The 7813-nt window shown below is 59.4% G+C and overlaps 2 non-coding genes and 1 pseudogene across 2 annotated transcripts; all 3 read left to right on the plus strand.

Annotated features, from left to right (window-relative positions):
• Nucleotides 1-568: 568 nt before the first annotated feature.
• LOC146861019 (18S ribosomal RNA) lies at nt 569-2389 on the plus strand. Its single transcript, XR_014979449.1, has one exon. It is a non-coding gene; the product is annotated as an 18S ribosomal RNA (ribosomal RNA).
• A 746-nt stretch (nt 2390-3135) lies between these two features.
• Nucleotides 3136-3289, plus strand: LOC146861020 (5.8S ribosomal RNA). The gene has a single exon (XR_014979388.1). It is a non-coding gene; the product is annotated as a 5.8S ribosomal RNA (ribosomal RNA).
• A 444-nt stretch (nt 3290-3733) lies between these two features.
• Nucleotides 3734-7275, plus strand: LOC146861021 (28S ribosomal RNA; annotated as a pseudogene).
• The last annotated feature ends 538 nt before the right edge of the window (nt 7276-7813 follow it).

The raw sequence follows: 7813 nt of genomic DNA on the forward strand, positions 1-7813 counted from the left end.
GGCCCGCCCGCTGGGGCCCCCAGGGGCCCGTGTCTGCTCCTGCCTCTCGGCCCCTTCCCGATGGGCCTTTCCTTTGAGCTTGCTCGCCCCGTGAGCAGGCAGGTATGTGAAGCCGGCATCCTCCCGCGCAGGGAGGCCTGCCAGGGGATGCCTTGACCCGGCAGCTCACGTCCACCAGTGGTCTGACCCGAGCGGAAGGGGTCGGGTGGCGCCAGGCCCTCGGATGCTGCTGCCTAGCAGGTCCGTAGGCCCCGTGAGCCACGCCGTCACCCCTCTCCGCCCAGCACATTTCCACAGCAGCTCGGAACGATTGTTCCGAGGGGTGTTGCCGCCGCCAGGCTCCGGCACCCCTGTGTCTCGCTCATGCTGCGCCTCGTCCCGCCTCTCTCTTCCGGGGGAGACAGCTGGGCCTGCCGGTACCCTTGCGACCGCACCTCTCCACCCCTCCGGCGAGCCCTCCTGCCCAGGCGGGTGGGCTCTTTCCCCCAGCAGGCTCCCGAGAGGGAGGGGTGCGCAAAGGTTGTCCGGTCGGGGAGATTGGCACGCGGCCCCCCCGAACCCACCCTGTCAGCTGGTTGATCCTGCCAGTAGCATATGCTTGTCTCAAAGATTAAGCCATGCACGTGTAAGTACACACGGCCGATTCAGTGAAACTGCAAATGGCTCATTAAATCATTTTTGGTTCCTTTGATCGAGCCATCTGTTACTTGGATAACTGTGGTAATTCTAGAGCTAATACATGCTGACGAGCGCTGACCTCCCGGGATGCGTGCATTTATCAGACCAAGACCAATCCAGGCTCGCCCGGCCGCTTTGGTGACTCTAGATAACCTCGGGCCCATAGCACGTCCCTGTGACGGCGATGATACATTCGGATGTCTGCTCTATCAACTTTCGATGGTTCTTTCTGTGCCTACCATGGTGACCACGGGTAACGGGGAATCAGGGTTGGATTCCGGAGAGGGAGCCTGCAAAACGGCTACCACATCCAAGGAAGGCAGCAGGCACGCAAATTACCCACTCCCGACTCAGGAAGGTAGTGATGAAAAATAACAATACAGAACTCTTTCGAGGCCCTGTAATTGCAATGAGTACACTTTAAACCCTTTGACGAGGATCCATTGGAGGGCAAGTCAGGTGCCAGCAGCCGCGGTAATTCCAGCTCCAGTAGCGTATATTAAAGTTGCTGCAGTTAAAAAGCTCGCAGTTGGATCTTGGGATCGAGCTGGCGGTCCGCCGCGAGGCGAGCTACTGCATGTTCCAACCCCCCTGCCTCTTGGCGCCCCCTTGATGCTCTTGACTGATTGTCCAGGGGGTCCGAAGCGTTTACTTTGAAAAAATGTGAGTGTTCAAAGCAGGCCGGTCACCTGAATACTTCAGCTAAGAATAATGGAATAGGACTCTGGTTCTATTTTGTTGGTTTTCAGAACTGGGGCCATGATTAAGAGGGACGGCCGGGGGCATTCGTATTGTGCCGCTAGAGGTGAAATTCTTGGACCGACGCAAGACGAACCAAAGCGAAAGCATTTGCCAAGAATCTTTTCATTAATCAAGAACTAAAGTCGGAGATTCGAAGACGATCAGATACCGTCATAGTTCCGACCATAAACAATGCCGACTAGCGATCTGGCAGCGTTATTCCCATGACCCGCCGAGCAGCTTTCAGGAAACCAAAGTCTTTGGGTTCCGGGGGGAGTATGGTTGCAAAGCTGAAACTTAAAGGAATTGACGGAAGGGCACCACCAGGAGTGGAGCCTGCGGCTTAATTTGACTCAACATGGGAAACCTCACCCGGCCTGGACACGGAAAGGATTGACAGATTGATAGCTCTTTTTCGATTCTGTGGGTGGTGGTGCATGGCCGTTCTTAGTTGGTGGAGCGATTTGTCTGGTTAATTCCGATAACAAACGAGACTCCTCCATGCTAACTAGTTACGCGACCCCCAGCGGTCGGCGTCCGACTTCTTAGAGGGACAAGTGGTGTTCAGCCACACGAGATCGAGCAATAACAGGTCTGTGATGCCCTTAGATGTCCGGGGCTGCATGCGCGCTACACTGAATGGATCAGCGTGTGTCTACCCTTCGCCGACAGGTGCGGGTAACCCGCTGAACCCCGTTCGTGATAGGTATTGGGGATTGCAATTATTTCCCATGAACGAGGAATTCCCAGTAAGTGTGGGTCATAAGCTCATGTTGATTAAGTCCCTGCCCTTTGTACATACTGCCCGTCGCTATTACCGATTGGATGGTTTAGTGAGGTCCTCGGATCGGCCCCGCCGGGGTTGGCAACGGCCCTGGCAGAGGGCCGAGAAGACAATCAAACGTGACTATCTAGAGAAAGTAAAAGTCGTAACAAGGTTTCCGTAGGTGAACCTGCGGAAGGATCATTAACGGCGAAGCAGGCCCGAGCGACCGACGGTGCCAGCCCGAAGCCCTCGGCCCGCCTCCTGCAAGCACGCACTGTGGGCACAGGGCCCGGCCCTGCCCTGGCACGTCCCGGCCGGCGGAGCGGTCTGCGGCCGCATGGGGCGCTTGGGTGAGGACCGGGACTTCGGTGGGCCCCTTCCCCCCTGAGGAAGGCCCAACTGACACGCGAGGGACTGGGGACGGGGGGCGGCCCCCATCTTGCGAGGGGACCTCGGCTCCTGTTGGTGGGAGGCGTGCGGGATGGAGAGCCGCCTGGCTCTTCCCTTCCGGCGCCTCAAACCCAGGCGAGGGTGGTGGTGGGCTGATCGCCAACCTGCTGGCACAGCTCGGGCTGCCCGGCGACGGACGGCTGATGTGAAGGTGTGGCAACCCTCCCTTGTTGCCAGGTACCTGGTTCGACCCGGTCCCGTGTGGCCGGGCTGAGGGGTTTGAAGACCCTCCTGGGTGACCCTGGGAGGGACCGCCGGCTGCGGGGCTGCCTGCTCTTGTTGCTCCGTGAGCTCCTTCCCTTGCCCCCCCCCGTGGGCTCCCTGGCCGAGCACCTGGCAATGTTTTTTTTCTTCCAACGGTGCTGTCTGACTCCCAGAGGGGAAACCTTGAACGGGGCGCCCAGGCCGTCTTGCCGCGCGGGCGGCAGACGGACGGCGTCACCTTCCTCCCACCTCTCCTACACCCACAGGGGGGCGAACGTTTTTGAAAAGTTGCCTGTGACTCTTGGCGGAGGATCACTCGTCTCACGCGTCGATGAAGAACGCAGCTAGCTGCGAGAATTAGTGTGAATTGCAGGACACATTGATCATCGACACTTCGAACGCACCTTGCGGCCCCAGGTTCCTCCCGGGGCTACGCCTCTCTGAGGGTCGCTCGATCGTCAATTGCCCTGGGGCTTCCCTGGGACGAGGCAGGGGCCATCGAAGGGTGAGCTCTGCTTCCCCTTCGTCCCCCCACAAGGTCAGGCCCACCGATCGCCCGTGGCAGGGTCCCTCGCAGGGTCCTGCCGTGGAGGTACGCCGCCGGCGCACCAGGACCCTGTGAAGGGGCCTGGTGACCGGTCCGCCCCGGGCCCGTCCCAGGGCGCCTGGCTGCGAGCTGTGCGTGCGTGGCTGTCCATGGTATCCCACCGGCTACCCGTGTGCACGCGCCTTGGGCGTCTCCCTCTGCAGCCGGCTTCCCTGCGAGGGCGAAACCCCTCCAGATGCGATCCGGGGAAAGAGGGCGCGCACTGCTGGGTACGCCAGGCCCCTGCTCCAGTAGGGGGCTGGCCTTCCCCGGCTCCTTTTTAACGCTCCGGCGTTTTCTTCCGACTGCGACCTCAGATCAGACGTGGCGACTCGCTGAATTTGAGCACATTACTAAGCGGAGGAAAATAAACTAACCAGGATTCTCCCAGTAACGGCGAGTGAAGAGGGAAGAGCCCAGAGCCGAATCCCTGCTCGGCTGCGGGTGCAGGAAATGTGGCGTACTGAAGACCGATTCCCCGGCGTCGCTCAGGAGGCCCAATTCCTTCTGATCGAGGATCCCCCCGCGGACGGTTTTAGGCCGGTAGTGGCCCCCAGCGCGCCGGAATCGGGTCCCAAAGCGGGTGGTAAACTCCATCTAAGGCTAAATAAAGTGCACGAGACCAATAGCCAACAAGTAGCGTAAGGGAAAGTTGAAAAGAACTTTGAAGAGAGAGTTCAAGAGGACGTGAAACCGTCGAGAGGTAAATGGGTGGGATCCGTGCAGTCCGCCCGGAGGATTCAACACGGTGGGAAGGTCGGTGACCCGGGAGTTCCAGATTCCCTCCACGGAACTGGTGCCCGGGCTCTCCCGGCCCCCGCACTGCGTGTTTTCTCCGCGCCAGTGCACCGCGACCGGCTGTGGGTTGGCTGGGAAGGCTTTGGGGTGGCAGGTGGCCCTCCGCTCCGGCGGAGTGTGTTACAGCCTATCTGGCAGCAGCTTTGCCGTGACCGCGGGGCCGAGGGAGATTTGACCGCTTCCGCGCCCTCCCCTGGGCACCTGTTCCTGGCCGCCCCTCAAGGCGCACCGGGGAGATTGAAGGGGGGACGGGGCCCCCTGCTCCTGGCGCAACTGTCGACTGGGGCAGACTGTTCTCAGTGCGCCCCGACCACGTCGTGCCGCCAGGCAGGGAGGCCCACGCCAGGCGCCAGGGGTCTGCGGCGATGTCGGTTACCCACCCAACCCATCTTGAAACACGGACCAAGGAGTCTAACACGTGCGCGAGTCGGAGGGCCGAGCGAAACCCTGTGGCACAATGAAGGTGAGGGCCGGGTGGGATCCCACCGCGCTTCCAGCGGTGGGCGCACCACCGGCCCGTCTTGCCCGCTTCGTCGGGGAGGTGGAGAATGAGTGTGCGTGATAGGGCCCGAAAGATGGTGAACTATGCCTGGGCAGGGCGAAGCCAGATGAAACTCTGGTGGAGGTCCATAGCGGTTCTGACGTGCAAATCGGTCGTCCGACCTGGGTATAGGGGCAAAAAACTAATCGAACCATCTAGTAGCTGGTTCCCTCCGAAGCTCGGAGCCCCCAGTTTTATCTGGCAAAGCGAATGATTAGAGGTCTTGGGGCCGAAATGACCTCAACCTATTCTCAAACTTGCAATAGAGATGGATAGAGCGGCCCCGCTACCACTAGCAGTGGCCCTATACACGCCATACAAGCGTAGATGCACGGGAATCGACCCGCTACTTGCGCTTAAATGGGCCTGGGATGGGCTGCGACGTAGAGCCCAGATGGACCACCTCTACACCAGATCGGTGCCCCTGCGGGGGAACCCGATGTGGCCCCCGTTACAACACATGCAAACCGGGGAGCGAGCTGTGTCGCGGGGCCTCCGCAAAGGGGGGGACCTGTTCCCGGGAGATACGTTCCTCACGGTGGAGCAGCTGTGTGGTGCGGAAGCTCCGACGATGCTTGACACGCTACTTTACTATCAGCTTCACCACACGTGCCGAAAGCTGTTTCCTACTTTTCCGACACCGCCACCGGATTTGCTTGCCCTGGAAAATGTGCTCACGGTGGAATCGGGGCGCAAACTAATATCCAGATTGTACGTGCGTATGCAAAGCAATCATCCAGTAGTGGTCCCAACGGCGCGTGGCATGTGGGCTGAGGAGCTGGGCGCCGACATCTCTGATGAACACTGGGATTTATGTTGTAGGCTCCTTGAGGTTTTGTCCCCCAACTACAGGCTCCGCCTGATCCATTTCAAATATATACATATGACGTATCGCACCCCTAGCCGGCTACATCGCATGGGCCTAAGAGACACAGAGAACTTCTGGCGCTGTAATGCACACGGGGCTACGTTTTTGCATATGGCGTGGGAATGTCCCACATTGGCGACCTTTTGGGCCAGGGTAATGGAGATAATTTGTACGATCAATTGCAGACTGCGCTGCTAGGAATCTTACACATGATCAAACCCAAACACCGTAAACTGCCGGCCATGCTAATATTGCTTGCCAAACGACAGGTTGCAATGCACTGGGGAGTTGCTACGTCGCCTAGCATTAGGGCATGGGTGAAAAGCGTAGTATACTGCCAGACACAGCTCACTTTGTACTGGGAACTAATGCCGCTACGCTCACGACCGCATGATATATGGGAACCCTTCACACACTGGTTGGCGCGGACTGCGCTCCAGGCACTGTAACTAGGGGCTATTCATTTGGACTGACTGGGTGCAGACGAAATTCGGAGCGATCGCAAGACACGGGGTAGATATTGGTGATATGGCTCCTGCGCAGGAGGGGAGGGGGCGGAGATGGGTGGGCCAGGTGCATGTGGTTAAGCAATACTGAGGTGATTTCTGTCAATCCTATTGATGGTGTTGCTCTAGTGGGAAGTTGTGTCGTCAATAACTTGTCATATGTACAAAGCAGTGAGTTGTATTGTTTATTGTTGCTGAAAAATGCAAATAAAAAGAATTTTAAAAAAAAAAACCTATTCTCAAACTTTAAATGGGTAAGAAGCCCGACTTGCTGGCGTGGAGCTGGGCATGGAATGCGAGTGCCTAGTGGGCCACTTTTGGTAAGCAGAACTGGCGCTGCGGGATGAACCGAACGCCGGGTTAAGGCACCCGATGCCGACGCTCATCAGACCCCAGAAAAGGTGTTGGTTGATATAGACAGCAGGACGGTGGCCATGGAAGTCGGAATCCGCTAAGGAGTGTGTAACAACTCACCTGCCGAATAAACTAGCCCTGAAAATGGATGGCGCTGGAGCGTCGGGCCCATACCTGGCCGTCGCCGGCGCTGAGAGCCGCGGGGGCTAAGCCGCGATGAGTAGGAGGGCCATTGCGGTACGCACGGAAGCCCGGGGCAAGGGCCCAGGTGGAGCCACCGCAGGTGCAGATCTTGGTGGTAGTAGCAAATATTCAAACGGGAACTTTGAAGGCCGAAGTGGAGAAGGGTTGCATGTGAACAGCAGTTAAACATGGGCCAGTCGGTCCTAAGAGATGGGCGAGCGCCGTTCGGAAGGGACGGGCGATGGCCTCTATTGCCCTCGGCCGATCGAAAGGGAGGCGGGTTCAGTTCTTCGAACCCGGAGTGGCGGAGATGGGCGCCCTCGCGGCATCCAGTGCGGTAACGCAAACGATCCTGGAGCAGCCGGCGGGAGCCCCGGGGAGAGTTCTCCTTTCTTTGTGAAGGGCAGGGCGCCCTGGAATGGGTTCACCCCGAGAGAGGGGCCGAGCCTTGGAAAGTGTTGCGGTTCCGGCGGCGTCCGGTGAGCTCTCGCTGGTCCTTGAAAATCCGGGGGAGGTGGTGTAAATCTCGCGCTGGTCCGTACCCATATCCGCAGCAGGGCCGGCGGGAGGGACGTGAAGGGGGTAACGCGGGCCTGCGGTAGTCTGCCTCCACCACGTGCCCTCCGGCACGAGAGCCTCTCCCTCCCGTCCCTGTCCCACCAGGGTGTGGGGATTTGGGCCACCATCCCTTGCGGGTCAGCAGGGTGACCAGATGGCCTGGGCTGACCGGGCCTCTCCTTCCCGCTGCCCCAGTTGGGCAGGGAGGCGAGCAGCATCCCCGGGGAAGTAGCCTCCCAAGTGGCTGCCTCGGTGCGCCTGGCCACCCCTCGCCAGACTGCAAGGGCGACTCGGTACAGCACCCTCCCAGTCCATCTGGGCGCTGGGTCGTCCCGGGCTATCTGGTCGCCTGGATGAGCGACTAGATGGCCCTGCAGGCCAGGTGACCAGATGGCCCTGCAGCTCCAACTTTTGTCCATCCCCAAAGTTTGGTAAGCCCCCACTACATTGGGGTTAATAGTCGAAAGAAATGGGCTCCCCGGGCAGGCCGTCATGGCGAGGACGTGGCCTTGGCTTAACCCTCCTTGGTTCCAGCCAAGGGTCCGGGTGCTGGGGACTGGGGTCCACCGAGGCCCAGGGA

This window comes from Triturus cristatus, chromosome 3_1 (genome assembly GCF_964204655.1).
Source record: "Triturus cristatus chromosome 3_1, aTriCri1.1, whole genome shotgun sequence".
In the NCBI taxonomy this organism is placed as follows: Eukaryota; Metazoa; Chordata; class Amphibia; order Caudata; family Salamandridae; genus Triturus; species Triturus cristatus.